The sequence below is a fragment of the Rattus norvegicus genome, chromosome 2 (genome assembly GCF_036323735.1).
Source record: "Rattus norvegicus strain BN/NHsdMcwi chromosome 2, GRCr8, whole genome shotgun sequence".
Taxonomy (NCBI): domain Eukaryota; kingdom Metazoa; phylum Chordata; class Mammalia; order Rodentia; family Muridae; genus Rattus; species Rattus norvegicus.
Genome location: NC_086020.1, coordinates 32,796,036 through 32,813,832, shown reverse-complemented (window position 1 = coordinate 32,813,832; position 17,797 = coordinate 32,796,036). Strand labels below are relative to the sequence as shown.

The window sequence follows — 17,797 nt, the reverse complement described above, 5'->3', positions numbered from 1 at the left end:
TGTTGCCTGTGTTTTTAGTTACAGCTTTAAAAAAAAACCTAGACCAGTTTCCCAACTGTTTTCTAGTAGTTTCATGGTTATTCATTTTTTTCTTTTCTTTTTTTCGGAGCTGGGGACCGAACCCAGGGCCTTGAGCTTGCTAGGAAAGTGCTCTACCACTGAGCTAAATCCCCAACCCCATGGTTATTCATTTTTATATAACATATTAATTTCATTCTTTTACATAGTTTACCTGATAGCATTTCCTGAAAAGACAGCTTTTCCCAACATGATCCTTGAAGCTTTGCCTTAAGTCAGTGGTCTGCAAATATGTTTGTGTTTATTTAATTTCATTGGATATATTAGGGTTTTATTGCTGTGAAGAGACGCTGTGACCAAGGCAACTCTTATATAGAAAACATTTAATTGGGGCTGGGTTACAGGTTCAGAAATTCAGTCCATTATCATCATGGTGGGAGGCATGGCAGCGTGCAGGCAGGCATGGTGGTGGAGGAGCTGAGAGTTCTACATCTTGATCTAAAGGCAGCCAGGAGGAGCACCTCTTCTGCCCTGGACACAGCTTAAGCATAGAATCTCACAGTGACTCACTTCCTCCAACAACGCCACACCTCCTAATAGTGGTCAAGCATATTCAAACTGCCACATTAGCCTGTATGTTTTGTGGTAACAGTGCCATGCTGTTTAAGCTACAATAGGTTTGTAGTATGTTTTAGATTTAGATATGAAGCCTGTTGATGTTACTCAGTGCTCTATCTGCAGTAACTTCAGGATTGTCTTGCTGTGCCTATGAAGAACATTACACACATTTCAACAGGGGTTTCTTTAAGTAGTATGGACATTTTGACAATATTGATTATTCTAATCCATAAGCATAGGATGGAGAGAAGTTGGTCCCCTGTAGGGTGCATGGACCACCTGCACCCTCTCATTCTTTACCCTATGAATTAGTATCTACCTGACTGCTTTTTGGGTATATCCTTTGTAAGATACAAGGTAGTTTCCTGAGTTTTGAGAGCTGTTATAACAAATACTTAAACCCAGGCAATGGATCCTGGGAACTTTTGGTCAGATGCACCTGAGCTCCACCTTGACACGTGCACTAAAGGCAGTGTTGTGTGGGTTCTGACACTAACTCTGAGAGGTTAATTTAAGAATTTCTTGGAATTGTTTGTCACCATTTGGCATCTGGAAAATTGAAGAATTGGGTGTTTTTGGTGTTAGTGTGGGAGAAGCCCACACATTTGGTATCAGAAGTGATCCGTGGTCAGAAATAGATCATAGAAACTGTAAAAGCAGCGAGGCAATAGAACCCCCATCCATTCTTTGCCCCATAAAAATGTTCTAGAAAGAGCATTCAGTGGAACATGGGCCAAGGGGAACAGCTCACTGTTAAGTAAAGTGTTTACCAGGCATGAGGGTTGAGCTCCTCCAGCACCCCCAAAATTCCAAGAGAGGTGCTGTGTACTAGCAATTCCCAAGGAGGTGAGCGGCTGTGTTTGCAATCCTACCATGAGTAGGAGGAGACAGCAGATTCCAGGCTTACCTTCAGCCTGGTCAGTGAGGCCTACATCCTAGTGAGACACCCTGTCTTCCAAAACACCATGAACAGAACCTGAGAAATCACACCCGACAGTGACCTTTAGTCTCTACACACATGAGCACACATGTATAACCCTGACCTGTGGTGCGTCTGCATACACATGAACTCTGTCTCTCTTCCTCTCTCATAGGCGTAGATGGCATTTTTGAAATCTGAAAATATCAAGCAAGTACTGGCAAAGATTACAGACAAACTAAAACTCTCATCCATTGCCACGTTGCTGGTATGACAACTTTGGAAAGCGTTTTTGGCAACTTCTTCTAAAGTTAAATTTACATGTATGGTGTATTGCAGCAACCCTACTGCTAGGTATTTACTCAAAATAAATTTTGACATATGTCCACAAAAATCTTGTATATGAATATCTGCAGCAGATTTACTCATAGCTGGTCCAAACAGGAGACAACCCAGATGTCTGTAAACTGGTGAATAGATAAAATTGAATCATGTTACTGCCTTAAAATGAAATGGCACTCAGTTACTCAAAGTAATGACACTCAGCACTCAGGAGGCAGAGGCAGGCAGATCTCAGAGTTCAAGGCTAGCCTGGTCTACAGAGTGAGTTCCAGGACAGTCAGAGCTACACAGAGAAACCCTGACTCAGGAAAAAAAAAATATATCTGTATATACATCTATGCAAGATGACTTTTACTGGGTGTAAGCTAGTAAATTAGACCTTAATTGTCCTAATTTTCTTTTTCTTTTCTTCTTTTAAGGAAAAGACTTTGCAGTCAGGTCCTTTATTTCTTTTTTTTCCCCCATTAGGCCATGAATCCATATGGCATGGGCTCCAGCAGCTCAGGACTTCTCCCAGTGGTGCAGGCTGGCGCTTCACCTGAACCCAGGTGCCCTTCTCTTTGGCTTCCATTTGTTTCTGATTGTTCTTCTTCACCCGCTTCAGGAAGCTGTCTCTGCTCTTTGAGTGTTTGATGTGTTCGATTCACACTTTGATTCTCTTGACCAGATACAATGATGCCCGGTCAAGAGACATTGTAGACTCTTCTGGTTTTGCCGTGGTAATTCGTACGGGGCGTTCCTTTTTGGACAGTGCCCATTCCCTTGATGTCTACAATATCACCCTTTGTGGATTCGCATGCATGTGGCCAAAGGAACAACTCCATGTTTCCTAAAAGGTCTAGAGAACGTATACTGAGTGCCTTTCTTCCTTCTTTGTGTTTGTCATTTTGGCGAGTTACTGGAAGATGGCTGCCGCGGCCGAAAGCCCTAATTTTCAAAAAGTCACAATGATGCTGTGGAATCGGCTGTAGTCTCATTGCATTCAGTCAGCTTTGTTGTAGAGCTCTGGCTTGGTACATTAAGGCAGAAAGGAAAAAAACAAGAAGCACTATTGGCAGACAGTATAATTTTCCAAGAAAGTAAACCAAATTTGGCCAAAAATATTGTGGTTAATAAAAAAGTTTGACAAGTATGAGGTTGTAAAAATCTGTAAACAAAAGTCAAGTTTAGGGGTTGGGGAGATGGCTCAATGGATAAAAGCACTTGGTTTTCAAGCATAATGACTGGTATGTCTAAGGTCGAGTCCCAAACATTCATGTGAAAAGCTGGGTGTGGCTACCATGTAACCCCAGAACTGAGGGTCAGACACAGGCAGAGAGTCCAAATGATCAATGGTCACCCTGCCTAGCTTCCAGGACAGCCAAAGATCCTGCTTTAAGACAGTATTAAGATCAATGGAGGAAGACACCTGATGTCTTATTGTGGGTCCACGTGTGTGTCATTGGACACACATACACCATACACACAATAATCCAGACACACACACACACACACACCATACACACAATAATACACACACACCATATACACAATAATACAGACACACACACACCCTGTACACACAATAATACAGACACACATACACACACACACAGTCAATTCTATATTTATAAGAATATTCACTTTTATAAAGGCATCGTTTTTAATGCTAGCAAAAATGGTCAACTCTGAATAACTCTAACAAAAGATGTGAATTATCTTCCCAAAAAATTTTAATATGAAGAAAAGAAAATGTCCTCCTATCTACTCTCCTATTAGACCACTCAGGAAGGTAGTGATAGGAAAAGGGTCACATGTGCTGCTAACCACAGTGGAATAGAGCAGGAGGATGAATTGGAACACACACACACACACACACACACACACACACACACACACAATTATGATAGTATAAAGAAGGTATAACTTAAAGGAATATAACTCTGGCAGGTAATATCTGGGAGCAGTTAGGTCTTCGCATTCATCAGGAAAATGTCATCCTTACTTTCTGCCTGGGTAGCCACATAGCCAGAACCCACTGAGTAGGACAGGGTAAGGTTGCTTGTTCTTACCTCTTTTCTTTCCATGTTTATTACAGGAGGTGAAGATTCCACTCATGGTTCCAGACCTAGGGTGATGCAAGTTAGCATGTGTTGCCTGAGAGGCTGTGCCTAAAGGATTGAGAAGCAAAGCATGATGGTTCTTCCCCAACTATGAGTGAGCCAAGCACTTCATTAGGAAGACAAATGACCCTAGAGTTGGACTACTAACCACAACAAATGAGACCTAAGAACAGACCTGACCCCAGGATTCACTGGTGAGCAGAACTCATGAGCTCAGTTCACCTTCAATTTCTAGCATGTGCGTCCACTCGTGCCTTTTGGTATTGGACTGAGCGACTGTCTTAGTTAGGGTTTTACTGCTGTGAACAGACCCCATGACCAAGACAACTCTTATAAGTCTTGGGGCTTCTTACAGGTTCAGAGGTTCAGTCCATTATCATCAAGGAGGGAACATGGCAGCATCTAGGCAGGCATAGGAGCTGAGAGGTCTATATCTTCATCTGAAGGCTGCTAGGAGAAGACTGGCTTCCAGGAAGCTAGGATGAGGGTATTAAGGCCCACCCCACAGTGATAAACTTCCTCCAACAAGACCACACCTCCTAATAGTGCCATTCCTTGAGCCAAACATAGACAAACCATCACAGTCACAAATGAGTCTTTGGAAGTCGGTGCAGCTGCTAAACCAGGGTCAACACACAAGGAGTGTTCACAGTTTGTCTCCCACGTCTATTGGGGTTTCAGATGCAATTTAGAAGGGGCACTAGGAAACTCATAGGAACTTCAGATCCCAGACTTAGGTCAGAGTGTGTGAGGTTTCTGAGGGGTTCCACCTTACAAGAAGGACAGCCACAACAAAGCCCCAGTGTGTTCGTATATGTGCGCCCTCTTGCTGCTTAAATGGTAGACTCTTATTTTGTATGTTTTTGCCTCCATTTTTAGCTAGCTTTCTTTCTGGGTTAAAAAGAAAAAGGACTTAGATCTGAACACCTCAGAAAGATGTTCAAACCTATCCACAGATCCAGGAAACGGTGCCAGTTAAGATCTAAAAATAGACCAGAAAGGCCCAGGGTAGCTTTCAGTGGCAGAATCCGAGGAGTGTGTAGGGTTTCTAAAGCTGGTCAAAGGCTTCCCTGCTTTACTATTTTGAGTTCAGTCATTTGAGAGTTTTCAAAATTTCAAGATCATTTTCTTTTTTCCCCCAGATATTGAATAGAGGAGAAGGCTGGTCTGCCTTGGGTGTGCCCTGTGATCCTCTTGTTCATTTTATTTCTATGCTGTGCTGATGGTTGCATAACGGTCAAGAACGTTGACCTAGGAGTCAGAAAGCCTCTGCTTAAATTCCAGCTCTGACCAGGAAGCCAAGAGCCTAGTTTCCTTCTATAGAATGAGGGCTGATAGAAGGTGTTGGCCTTGTTCGGTGCTGTTATGTATTTAAATGCTAAATACTGGCCCCCCAAGATCTGGTTGTCCCCCAATGAGAAGATATCCTCATGTATAGCAATTAATGCTATGTGAACCTTGCTCCCCAAGTTAATTGATCAATAAGAGACTAAAGCTTGTGATTGGGCGGTAGAGAGAGAAAGCAGGACTTGAGGATTGAGTGAGGGGTCTCGGGAGAGACAAGGGCAGAGGAAAGAGGGGACAAAGAGAGGAGGCCACCATGAGCATGGGCCCAGGAGAAGCAGCAAGTAACAAGGGACATACGGCTGGGGTGTGAGTTAGAACAGTTCCAAAACCTGCCCAGCCTAGGATTACAGCTTGCAAATAAAATACCAGGATTGTGTGTGTGTGTGTGTGTGTGTGTGTGTGTGTGTGCGCGCGCGCGCGAGTGTGCGTGTGTGCGTGTGTGTTTATACTGGCTAGCTAGACTATTGAATTAATTTTACCACAAGGCTCCATGCGGTAGCTCCTGACTTGTATCTTTCATAATGAATACAACTGTGTTAGCTGCTGCCTTATTGCTATGAAAAAGCAAACACAAAGACACAACCAAGCAAAACCTGACAGGAGCAACTTGAGAAGGAAGGATTTATCTGACCAGGGCAGGGAAGATGTGGAGGCAAGGGTGGGGGGTGGGGGGTCGGGGGGCAGCAGGCCACAAGAGATGAAGGAGGTGCTCAGCTTACTTTCTTTTTGTTGTTCAGTTCAGGACCCCAGCCCATGCTGTCACCTGTATTTAGGGAGGGTCTTCAGTGAACCTTGGTGAACCCAATCAAGCAAAACCCTCAGAGACACGCGCACAGACAGCAGTTTTCGTCATGAGTTTAAATCATACCAAGTTGGCACAATTAAATTCCACCATAGGGAACTCTTGAGTGTAATACCCAGTAAACGAATTATCAGTGTGTGTGTGTGTGTGTGTGTGTGTGTGTGTGTGTATTTGGATTCACCTATGAGACACACATCTTCTTGGATGTGATGGTATTTCCAGAGAGGTTTGACTGAGGAGGGAAAATACACTCTGGATGTGGGCAGAGCTTCTCCACAGACCACTAAAAAGCGGGCAGAGCCTCCAACTCTTCACCTCTCTTTACTTCCTGACTGTGGATGCTCTATGACTGGTACCCTGCACCCCTTCAAGCACACCTTCCCCAGCATCATGGACTGCATTCCTTCTTAAAGCCTGAGATAAGTTAATAAATTTATAAAAACAAATTATTTCTTAAGTCACTTCTCTGGGGTATCTTGATATAGGAAAGTAACTAAAAATGACTGAAATTATTAGTGGGAACTAAGTACAATTTGCAACACACGGCATATTTCGAAACCTGTGACATCTACACAGTGAGTCCTGACATCCGTTTCCGTTTGTGCTTCCCAAAGAATAGTCAGTTACCCTCGGCTAGCAAGATTGGGCAGCTTTATGTTCCCAGGTGATCTGTGTAGGCTCCTGATGGCTGTTGTTCTCAGAACACTTGGTGCCAGAATCTTTCTTTGTGGATCAAATTTTACTAATTATTGTTTCTAGACAGAGCGACCTTTTCCCGTAAGCCAAGCCAAATGTTCTTTTCTATCTGTTAATAAAAATGACTGGTTGGCGATGAAAACGATTCCTTTGCCAATGCCCTCTGATTGCCCTTTCTCTGCATGGGGAAGTTTTAAGCTTCTAGATTCAGAGGAAATTGTTGCTTCTTACTAAAAAAATTGTGCCATCTTTCACAGCATCACGACACAGTCTGTGTGAGTCGCTGTGTTAACCGTTCCTTCAGGCTAAAGTAGTCACGGTCCAGGCTCATTCCTCATATGAGAGGGCTTGGTGAATTATCATCTGTGGGCACGAGAACTAAAGGGTCTGTAATGGGCTAGATGTTGGTGATCCCTCAAGATGCACATACTAAAAGCCAAATGATGGTCTTCACAGGGGGACATTTGAGGAGGTAATTTGGCTACAAGGGTTGGGTCTCTCATGAATGGGGTCGATGGGAGAACCAGTCGTCTCTCACTCCTTTATGTGAGGCGTGACCAAAAGCTGGGTATCTCTAAACCATAAACTGTTCCCTCCCAGAACACTGAACCCTTTAGCACAGCTCCTCATGTTTGGTGACCCTTCAACCATAAATTATTTCATTGCTTCTTCATAAGTATAATGCTGCTACTCTTAAGAATTGTAATGTAAATATCTGATATACAGAATATCTGATAAGTGATGGGAGCATCCTACGGGGTGAGGACTACACAAAAAGAAGAAAGTTGACTGGAGTGCCATCTCCGTCTTTCTCTGCTTCCTGCACTGTGACCAGCTGGGCCACACTTCCGCCACCATGCCTTCCTCTCCGTGATGGGACTTTTGCTGTATAAAATTTTAATCCCAAACCAGAATTCCTACCCCACCTTAGACCATTTGGTGCCCAGATAAAAGGCGCACACAACCTTTGTGTTTACAATCAGCCTTAGACAGCACAAGAGCCTGCCCTCTGTATTGTTAGAATCTGCCTTCCTATTCATAACCCTGAGTCGTCACTGTTTCATCTCTGCTGATCGTAACTCCAATTGGCCAGCTCTCAGGGCCAGCCATGTTCTCATGACCTTATCCATAGCTGCTTACCTCTCCTCTTCCTTCTTCCTCCCCATGGTTCTCCTCAGACCCCAAGAAACCTGAACTGCACCTGTGTCTCTTCTGCCCAGCTGTTGGCTTTCTGATTAACCAGTCAGAAACAATTGGGAGCAGGGTCACTTAGGTCACTGAGCAGACTCCAGGTCTTAGCATCACAATAGATAGCAAGACCAAACCTCAACGGACTTTGCCTTCAAGCTATGAACAGAAATAAACCCTTACTTCCTAAAGTTAGCTCTTGTTGTTCTTAAGATGTTCTGGTCGTGGAGCACGGTAAGACGAGTCACTGAATACACAGACAAATACGTTCTGTAAACCTACAATGTTACTACAAGAAACCTCTTTTTGAGCACCTCGAAGGCTCCCTATGAGAGATCTAGAATCTTTATGGAAATCTGAAGTGTTAGAAGGATATTTAGGGGCTTCTGGAGCTTTGGGATGACGATCCACATTGATTCAAGTGAAATGCTAAATAGGTCGATAGGTCAAAGGCAGGAGTACAGGCGGAAAGTTCTTGCTAGAACTGCAAACAAAAATCAGTCTTCCAAGATATCCCAGTATAACCCACGTTGTAGCTGCAAAAAATTAAAATATTATACAAAAGAAAGTTGTATGAGTAAAAAAAAAAATCCCCCAGACCCATAAACCCATGGTCTTCACACCCTGCAAAGGGAAAAAAGACATTTCCAATTTCCAGTCGGTGAAACTCAGTGAGAAATCGTGACAGAGTAACAGGTGATTTGGATTTGGGGTGATAAATAATTCATGGACATCAGGTCTTAAATTAGAGCCCCAGTGAAGACAGAGCTGGCCGTTCTTGTCCTGGAATGCCTGACTCATTCTTGTAGTTCTGTGTTGCCCTAAACTGAATGGGAAGTTTTCAAGATCTCTGTGGAGGGATCCGAGGACACAGCTCTGTTGGTGGAGTATCTGCTGCATGGGCCCAGGCAACCAAGCTGGGTGTGCTGGCAAGTGCTTGCAAGCCCAAGTGCTGCTGAGGGAGAGACAGGTGAATGCCTCTGGGGCTTGCTGGACTGCCGGCCTAGCCTAATGGGGGACAGCCTAACGAGAGATCCTGGGTCCAAAAAGCGAGGTAGCTAGCACCTGAAGGCTGACCTCTGACTTCTCACCTCTGACCTCTGACCTTCACATGCATGCCGGCACATGCACACTCTCACACACATGCACACATATAAACGCGCAGAGAATCTCCATGGAATGGGAAAAGTGGTTAGTACCAGAGCCTGCATCTTTCGCGGGGAAGGACACAGGGAATGTATTCACTTGCTGTTTTCAACACCACAGCTGGTATTGTTATGCCAAGTTGGTTTGCCTATGGAATCAAGCCATGTAAGATCTTGTATAGTGAGGCTAGCTGAATGAGGATATTAAGAGGATTGAGAGAAAGATGCCTGCCTGCATGTGAGATGCATGTCCGCAGTCAAAGCTCTAATACCTATCACTGCGTATGTAACACACACACTACAAAATCCTCAAAAGACAGACCATGCAGTACTGACCACTGTAGCGAGAAACTCTGCTTCTGCATCTCAGGATTTCCTTACTGACATTTAGAGTCTTGTTTCTTCCAACGCTGGCTTCCTTCAGAGCAAGTCTGAAAGATTCTTTTAAAATTTTTAGGGTTTTAGGGTTTTAGGGCTGAAAAGGTGGCTCAGCAGTTAGGGACACCTACTTCTGTTCTAGAGGACATGGGTTGACTCCTTACACCCGATAGTGGCTTAAAAACATTTGTAACTCCTGTCCTTGGGGATTTAATGCCCCCCTCCAGCCTCCTTGGCACTGCATGCATGTAGTATATAAACACAGATGCAAATGAAATACCCATACATACAAAACGTTAAAACAAAGTAAGATTAAGTTAGGAGGGTTCTTATTCATGGTATCAAAATGGCCCAAACAGACAGCTAGCCTTTGACTTTCAAATTCATCTCAGCCAGCAATCTAGCCGGTGCTTTCTTTCTTCTGGCCTCCGTGGAAGTGGTTGCTTAGAGTATCTTGAGCTATCTCAGAAAAAGCTGAGGACATTGCTAAAAATCAATGCTTTTAGACAGGTATGGAGTTGCACCCTTGGGCTATATAGCGGGACTCTCGTGTGCTTTTTCTCAGTACAAACATATCCATACGTATGCACATACATTACTTGTGTGCACATGAGTGTACACACATGCGTTCGTGCACACATGTGCACACAAAGTTAGTAGGAAATGTTTTGCTCTTAGAGATTCGATAAGCTGAGAGTGAGGGTGTGATCAACCATTTTCCATCGTATATACCCCAGGTGGTCAAGGAAATATGAGTTTGTAAGTATCTTTATTTTCCTTACTAATCCCAGGGTTTCTTTTTTGTTTTAATTTCAGACCCTAGATTAGGGCTGCATTTTTAAGTCAAGCTCTTGGGTTCTCAACTGTCTGGAAGTGTGTGGTCTGGGCAGCTGAAGGCTCAGGACAGAAGCCAGAAAAACAGAGCTGATCTCATTGCCCGAGGCTCTACCAGGGAAGATGCTTTAATCAGGAACTCAGGGAGAGACTGATAAAATACCAGTGGTATAACATTGTTCCTTCAGAGGAAAAAAGGGAGGAGTCGGGATGCATTTAGTCAAAGACAAACACAAGGGATGACACAAGCCTGAAGGAATCATGCCAGGGAGGTGACATCCCAAGACCCAAAGAGGCTCCTGGAAAATGCTAACAGCAAAAACAAGAGCTTTTAAGGAGCCAGGCAGGATCAAAGCCATGCAGACAGAAAGGCCAGGGGCAGGTGATGTAATGTCTGCAGATGACGGGTGGCAGTCCCTGCTCATTTCCTGTTTTTCTCCATCAGGACCATCCAAGGATCCCTGAGATGAAACTGCAGAGTAAGTAAACTGAGAGAAGCGTGGACAAAGATTGGACAGGGGTTTGGGAAAGGATAGAGCCTCCGGAAGGCAGTGCAAAGCTTAAAATCAGATTAATTATGCGTGGCAGAACGGCTGAATTGACACTGGAGTTGTAACCTACTATTGGTTGTCTCCAGAGCCTAAGGACAAAGAGGCAACAAATAGCCAAGGCGAGCAAACCTGTTTTTACTGTGTTTGTGTCTCCACATTAGCCAATCACAATGTGAATCTTTGGCAAATCCTCCGGTGAGAGAGCAAATTAGACAATGGGACAGAACTCAGAAAAGAGAATGGAAACATTGTGTCAAAGCCTGAGCTGTTCTGTGGGTGGACTGAGGGAGACCGTGGTGTAGTGTTCAGCGATGCCTGATTCCGAAGCAGGATGTGCCTTGCCTGGTTAGACTCACCTTGGTGGCCACTCTTTGTTTCCTGTCCCTCTTTGTCCGCCGCTCAGATTCGCACCATTTTTAAATTGTGATTATTTTTTCCAAGTGTGTATTCTACTGAGCAAGTTGCCATGGTGACGAGATTCTACCTGACTTCAGACTGAATGACGCAGGCTGCTGTCCTGTCTCCTTGCTCTGAATAAAGCTATCTCTTCCTGCTCTCCCCTGTTCTGGGTCCACCTTCTCAGGCAACACTGCCACTGGGTTAGCTAGTCTGTTCTGTATTCAGTCACCTTTCTCAGGTTAGTTCTTACCTAACCTTCAAGCCACACCCCAGCGAATGAGCTCTCTGCCATGGTCTTCATGCTGCCCTCTATTGAATACGGAGACCATGACTCAGCAATGGACGGCTGAGATAAGTGGTTCTCAACCTGGGAGTCTCGACTCCCTTCGAGGGCTAAGAACCCTTTCCCAGGGGTCACCTAAGACCATCGGAAAACACAGATATTTACAGTATGATTCGTAGCAGTAGCAAAATGATACTTATGAAGTAGCAACACAAATAATTTTATGCACAGGGATCACCATAACACAAAGGACTGTGTTAAAGGGTCACAGTATTAGGAAGATGGGGAAACACTGGCTAAGGTGAACACACAGCTGCTTAGGCCATTGTGCCCAAGACTACTGTTTACGGACAGACCTCTCCAGGAGACTATTCAAAATCACAACCCTATCCTGGTCAATACTTTAAATTTTTTATTACACTTATTATTATTATTATTATTATTATTATTATCGTCATCATCGTCGTCGTCGTCATCATCATCATTATTAGTTGTTTTTAAGTGTTGTTTACATATGTGTGGGAGAGCATGTGTAGAAGTGAGAGGATGACTTGGAGGACTCAGTTCTCCAAGTGTATACGAGTGCCTTTGCCTGCTGAACCATTTGTCCGGAGTTAGCCGAGAGGATCACCGAATAAAGACCAATGGAAAACCTGGTTATCAGGTAATAAGTATCAACTGTATACCCACAGCACTGGTGAGCACTGAACACAAGTGCTAATGTGAAAATGGCCGTCCACAGTGTCGGTACTGTGCTGGCACCGAGCTGGCTTCATTACTGCAATTCTGAAGTATAATTTGAGGTGGGGCAAGGTAAACTTACAACATTGTCCTTTCTGCTTAGGATTGATTTGGTTAGTGTATGTGAGTGCGTGCGTGCGTGTGTGTTTCAGATGGGTATGAGGGATATTTTTTTTCTAGCTCTGTAAAGAATGTTATTGAAATTTTGATGGAGATGAACTCTACATAGCTTTTGGCACACAGCCATTTTCACAACGTTAATTCTTCCAGTCCATAAGCACGGAAACTGTTCCTTCTTGATTCTTCTGTTTCCTCCTCAGTCCTTTAGATTCAGTCTAGAAGTCTTTCACTTCCTTAGGTTTAGTTCTAAGTTATTGTTATTCTCCAAGGTATTACAAATAGTGTATTTCCCCCTAATTTATTGTAAGCAAATTACTTTCTGTGTGGAGGAAAGTTACTGATTTTTTAAAGTTACTTTTGTATCTTGCTACTTCGCTGAAAGTGTTTGTCAGGCCTAGCAGTTTTCTGCAGCCTTTAGTGTCTCCCAAGTGTAAGACTATGACATTTTCTAATGGGAATGATTTGACTTCTTTCTTTCCTATTTGTGTGCTTTTCATTTCTTTCTCTTGCCATATCACTCTTGCTAAGACTTTAAGGCTTACACTGAACGAGAGTGGACAGATCAGAAACCTTTGAGTACCTGTGGTAGTTTGAATATGCTTGGCCCGTGGGGAGTGGCACTATTAGAAAGGGTGGCCTTGGAAGAAGTTTGTCACTGCAGGGGTGGGATCTGTTCTCAAGCTCCACCCAGGAGAGAAGAGAGACCCTCCTTCTGGCTGCTGGCAGAAGAGAGTCTCCTGCTACTCCCTGTAGATCAAGATGTAGAACTCTTGGCTCCTCTCATCAGCCTGCATACTGCCATGCTTCCCATGATGATAATGGTGTATGCTGTGATGGTGTTTGAAGCTCTAAGCCAGTCCCAATTAAACGTTTGCCTTTGTAAGAGTTGCCTTAGTCATGGTGTCTCTCCACAGCAATGAAACCCTAGCTAAGAGAGTACCTTCATATAACTCACGAAATGCTTTCAGTTTTTTTCTCCCATTTAGCAAAATACTGCTTATTCACACATAGAAGAATAAAACTAGTTTTTAAATCACTCATTATTCACAAAATAAATTCAAAATTAATCAAACATTTTAGTATAAAATCTGAAACTTCTAGAGGAGAACACAGGAACAATACTTAAGGATACGGAAGTGAAGTCTTTCTGAGATGGAGGGCAAGAGCTCTGGTGACAGCTTGAGAACTGAAAAGTGGAATGGCATTATGGTAAAAAAAAATCTGTGCAGCCAAGGAAGCCATGAAAATGAAGAAAAGTATAGTCTGCAGAATGGGAAAAATTCCTGCTAACTATACATCTTACAGAGGATTGACACGTAGGATTTATTTAAAAATTAAAATTAAATACCCTACCACCCATCATCCTGTAGATAAATGAGCAAGGGAACTGAAGTTACAGGAAGAAATACAAATGGCTAATAAATATTTCAAAAACAGTGTTCAACGTTTTTAGCTATTAGAGAACGACAAATTATACCTCCTCTGAGATTCCACCTCACCTCAATCAGAGTGACTATAACCAAGAAAACAAATGTTGAGTCTGGCATAGGGGCTCTCACATTTAATCCCAGCATTTCAGAAAGCAGGAGCAGGCAGGTCTCCGAGAATCTGAGTCCAGCCTGATCTACATAGTGAGTTACAGAACAGTCAAGGCCACACAGAGAGAACCTGTAGTGTTGAGGTTTTAGCTACTCTGTTTTGTGCTCCTGGTGGGTCACGCACTTGCAGCCATCTGCCCAGGAGCTCGTTTGATCCTCGAATGAACACACACACACACACACACACACACACACACACACACACACACACACGCACTAGCTTACTTTTGAAATGCCTTGGCTACTCAATGACTGGGCAGTTCTAATCCTCCCATGGCTAGCATACATCCCTCCCACACCCCCACTCCTGTCTCAACACCTTCTAAGTCTGCTTTGCTGCCCTGTTACCTTCCGTGAGGCCTATTGGTCTACGCTACCTGATTGGCTCTTTTGGGGGCCACTTTCTCTTTCTAACTACATTTTGGATGACCTTCTCTCTGCCACTCTAAGTCTGATCCATCTCTTTCCCCCGGGTCATGGCAATTCCTCTCTCCTTCCCTGCATCCTTTCCCATGCAAATCTAAGGGTCTTGTCTCATCTTCCTTTGCCCAACCATTAGCTGCTGGCACTTTTATTGATCGATCAAAACCAATAAGAGGCAAGGACCTTCAGTGTTTGGCCACACAGATTCCCAATTAAATCAAAGCATTAGAACTAATCTCCAACAAGAACCTGTCTTTAAAATAGAGGAGAGAGAGACAGACAGAGACAGAGACAGAGACGGAGACAGAGACGGAGACAGAGACAGAATGGATATCGGGAAAAGAAACCCTTGTTCACTGCTGGTGGATGTAAACTAGTTTGGGCATTGTAAGGTTTTCCAAAGCTAAAGGTAGAATCAGTTTTGCTATCACTGGATACGTAACCAAGTATATAAGTCAGCACAGCATAGAAATACTAAAAGATCTGGGCTTGTTGCTGTACTATGGGCACTAGGCAAGGTACGGGACCAGCCTAGATGGCCACCAAGAAAAACAAAGTTATATATTCTAATTAGTTGTAAGGAAGAATGAGGTGGCCTGCCCCTAGAGGTGCTGCAGGAGTGGCTGCTGGGTCGTGCATGACAGAGAGGAAGATGCTATGTCTAAGCTCAGTGTTCTCACCTGGGAACATCTGAATGTAGCCTAACATTCCCTGAGATAAACAAGCCTAACATGACCACTCATCCAGTGCCGTGGGACCTGAGCAGAGCGCTAGCCAGAGATGACCATCAGTCTGGCACAGGAAGGGAGCTAGCCAGAGACGTCCATCAGTCTGGCACAGGGCAGGCCTGGACGGGCTCCCAGGACAAGGAGTAAGCCAGAGACTGAAAGAACCCTGATTCCTGGCCTGGAGTGAGACTGAGACAGATGACCTCACAAGGGGCCACTTGGGCAAGCTGGGAAAGGAACAAGCCTGAGATGACCACCAGTCTGGTTCTAGGCAGACCGTGGGGAGCAGACCATGCCCAAGATAACCCCTACCTGAGTCCATTATGCACAAGCAGAGCATAGCACTCCTGAGACCACTCTGAGACAATGACCCCAGATACTCAGAGACTTCCAGTGCTATCATGAGGAGCAGGTAAGTGGTGGAGGAATGAAAGAGAAACAGAGGGATGTGGGCACAATGAAGAGAGGCAGAACTGAGGACTATGCAGAACTGCTCCCACCCCTCACCTGGGCATCATGGGAGAGCTGGCCCTGGAAGCATGAGAGGGAGCACTGACTCCATCCCTAGCTAGCTTTGGGATTCAGGAGAGTGGGTCCAGCATACCGCAAGGATTTTGGTCAAGCTGACACCTAGGGTTTGAATGACAGAGAGATGTCCCCTCCAACCCCACCTATAGCAGGCAGAGAGCTGGCCCCAAGGTCATCAAAATGGGAGCACTGGCCCTGTCCCTCACCTCTATCAGAACAGTAGAGCTAACCCTGGATGTTGGGGTTGTGAGTGAGTGCAGAAGAGCTGGCCCTGCCTGTCTGCTGGGCAGTGGCACAGATGGGGGGGGGTGTCTCTGCTATCTGTGCCAGAGGAGAGAGCTGGCCCCAGGATCAGGACAGTGGAGGAACTGGCTATATCCTTCACTAGGTGCCATTTTAGAAGAGCAGGCCCTACATCTTGCCTGGACGGCAGGGTAGAGCTGGCCCTGGTTGCAAGGGCTGCTGATGAGCCACCCCAAAGACCCAATGAAAGCAGGAGAGCTAGCAGGCTAAACAGCCCAGTCACCTCTCAGGCCCAGGTCTGGGGCTTTGAATTAACACACCCCAATGTCTGGCCCCTAGTTGAGCCGCTGGAGTGTGTGAAGGGGCTGGTCCCACAGAGATACTAAGGGATCTCTGTCACAGGGCAACAATGGAACATTTGAGAGGAGTACCAGGGAGGTTCCAATAGTGATAGAATGGCAGAAGCCAGAGGCCTTGTACTAGACCAAAGAGTCAACGGAAAGAACATTTGTGAGCAGCAAAGAAGTATGGACAAAGGGTTAGAATGTGTGACAACTGTGACACTACATCTTCCACAATGATTTTCTTCCTTCTCTTTTTGTGGGAGGGAGATTGCAGGGGTGAAGGGCAGGTTAGAGGTTAGGAGAAAATGAGTGGGGTTGGGGTGCATGATGTAAAATTCACAAAGAACCAATAAAAGGCTTTTATGCCAATTTATTTGAAAGATGTATGTGGGTACACTGTCGTTCTCTTCAGACACACCAGAAGAGGGCATCAGACCCCATTACAGACGGTTGTGAACCACCATGTGGTTGCTGCGAATTGAACTTAGGGCCTCTGGAAGATCAGCAAGTGCTGTCAACCACTGAGCCCCAATAAAAGGTCTCGCCAGCCCCAATAAAAGGTTTTGCTTTAAAAGAACGAGATGCTACCATTTTCAGGAAAAGGTATGGAACTGAAGATCATCTGGTCGAGTAAAATAACCCAACTCAGCCTAATTTGCCGGCCCTGTGATTGAGTTATGGTAGAAGTAGAGATCTGTTCCAGCCTGTGTACACTGTATAGAGAGAAAAGGGCCCGCATTGAACCTCTCTTACACTGCAGATTTAGAAACTAAACAAAGAATCATTTTCTTTAGCCACAAAGTTTCAGGATGCCTCATTATGCAGCAGTGGTAACCCCGACGCAGGGCTGGTTAGTTGGTTGGTTTGTTGGTTTGGGTGTGTGTGTGTGTGTGTGTCCAAAACCCTTCTCCCCATATCACCCTTTAATCTTTATAACTAGCATCAAGAAAGATGTTAGGTAACACACGGTAGGATCCATAGCTGCTGCTCACCACATCTCCCGGAATTTTTCTGGTCATGGCCACGAATGTTGAGATAGTGACACATGAAGCTTTGGGAAACTGAGACCTTGTTTGTCAAGATGACTCAACCCACCTCCCTTGGAGTCATGATAAATTCATTCAGGCCCCTCAAAACCTGAGAACAAGGTACCCTGACGGCATGATTCCCAGTGTGGGTTATTCTCTCTCTTTCCTTGTTGCTTGGTTTCTGCTGTTCATACGGCGGACATACCTCCATCCCTCATGAGGTCTCAGCTTGGGCTGCCTGGAAGAAGGCAGGTGAGCAAAACAAGTAAGGGTAATCACCCTTGTACTGTGTGAGCACACAACCTAGAGAAATGAATAGACCTCTAAGTTGAACACAAGAGTCATTTTATTGAGATTTAAATGCATTGCTTCTCAAAACCAGAAAAGCAGATGTAGGAAAAGATACACCTTGGGGAAAACAC

The 17,797-nt window shown here is 44.6% G+C and overlaps 2 long non-coding RNA genes and 1 pseudogene across 3 annotated transcripts in view; 2 read left to right on the top strand and 1 right to left on the bottom strand.

The window, feature by feature from the left end:
- LOC102553770 (uncharacterized) overlaps positions 1 to 11,414 on the bottom strand; it is a 37,984-nt gene extending 26,570 nt beyond the window's left edge. Inside the window, exons 1-2 of one of the 2 annotated variants that reach the window (XR_001836555.3) lie at positions 11,297 to 11,414; positions 3,949 to 4,047 (exon numbers count right to left, since the gene is read on the bottom strand). This is a non-coding gene — a long non-coding RNA (uncharacterized LOC102553770). The remainder of the gene's footprint in view (positions 1 to 3,948; positions 4,048 to 11,296) is intronic. The other variant, XR_005500541.1, reaches the window with a different exon arrangement.
- LOC120100684 (uncharacterized) overlaps positions 10,576 to 17,797 on the top strand; it is a 29,262-nt gene continuing 22,040 nt past the window's right edge. The window contains exon 1 of the long non-coding RNA XR_005500542.2: positions 10,576 to 10,868. This is a non-coding gene — a long non-coding RNA (uncharacterized LOC120100684). The remainder of the gene's footprint in view (positions 10,869 to 17,797) is intronic.
- On the top strand, positions 15,100 to 15,213 carry LOC120101347 (small nucleolar RNA SNORA17; annotated as a pseudogene).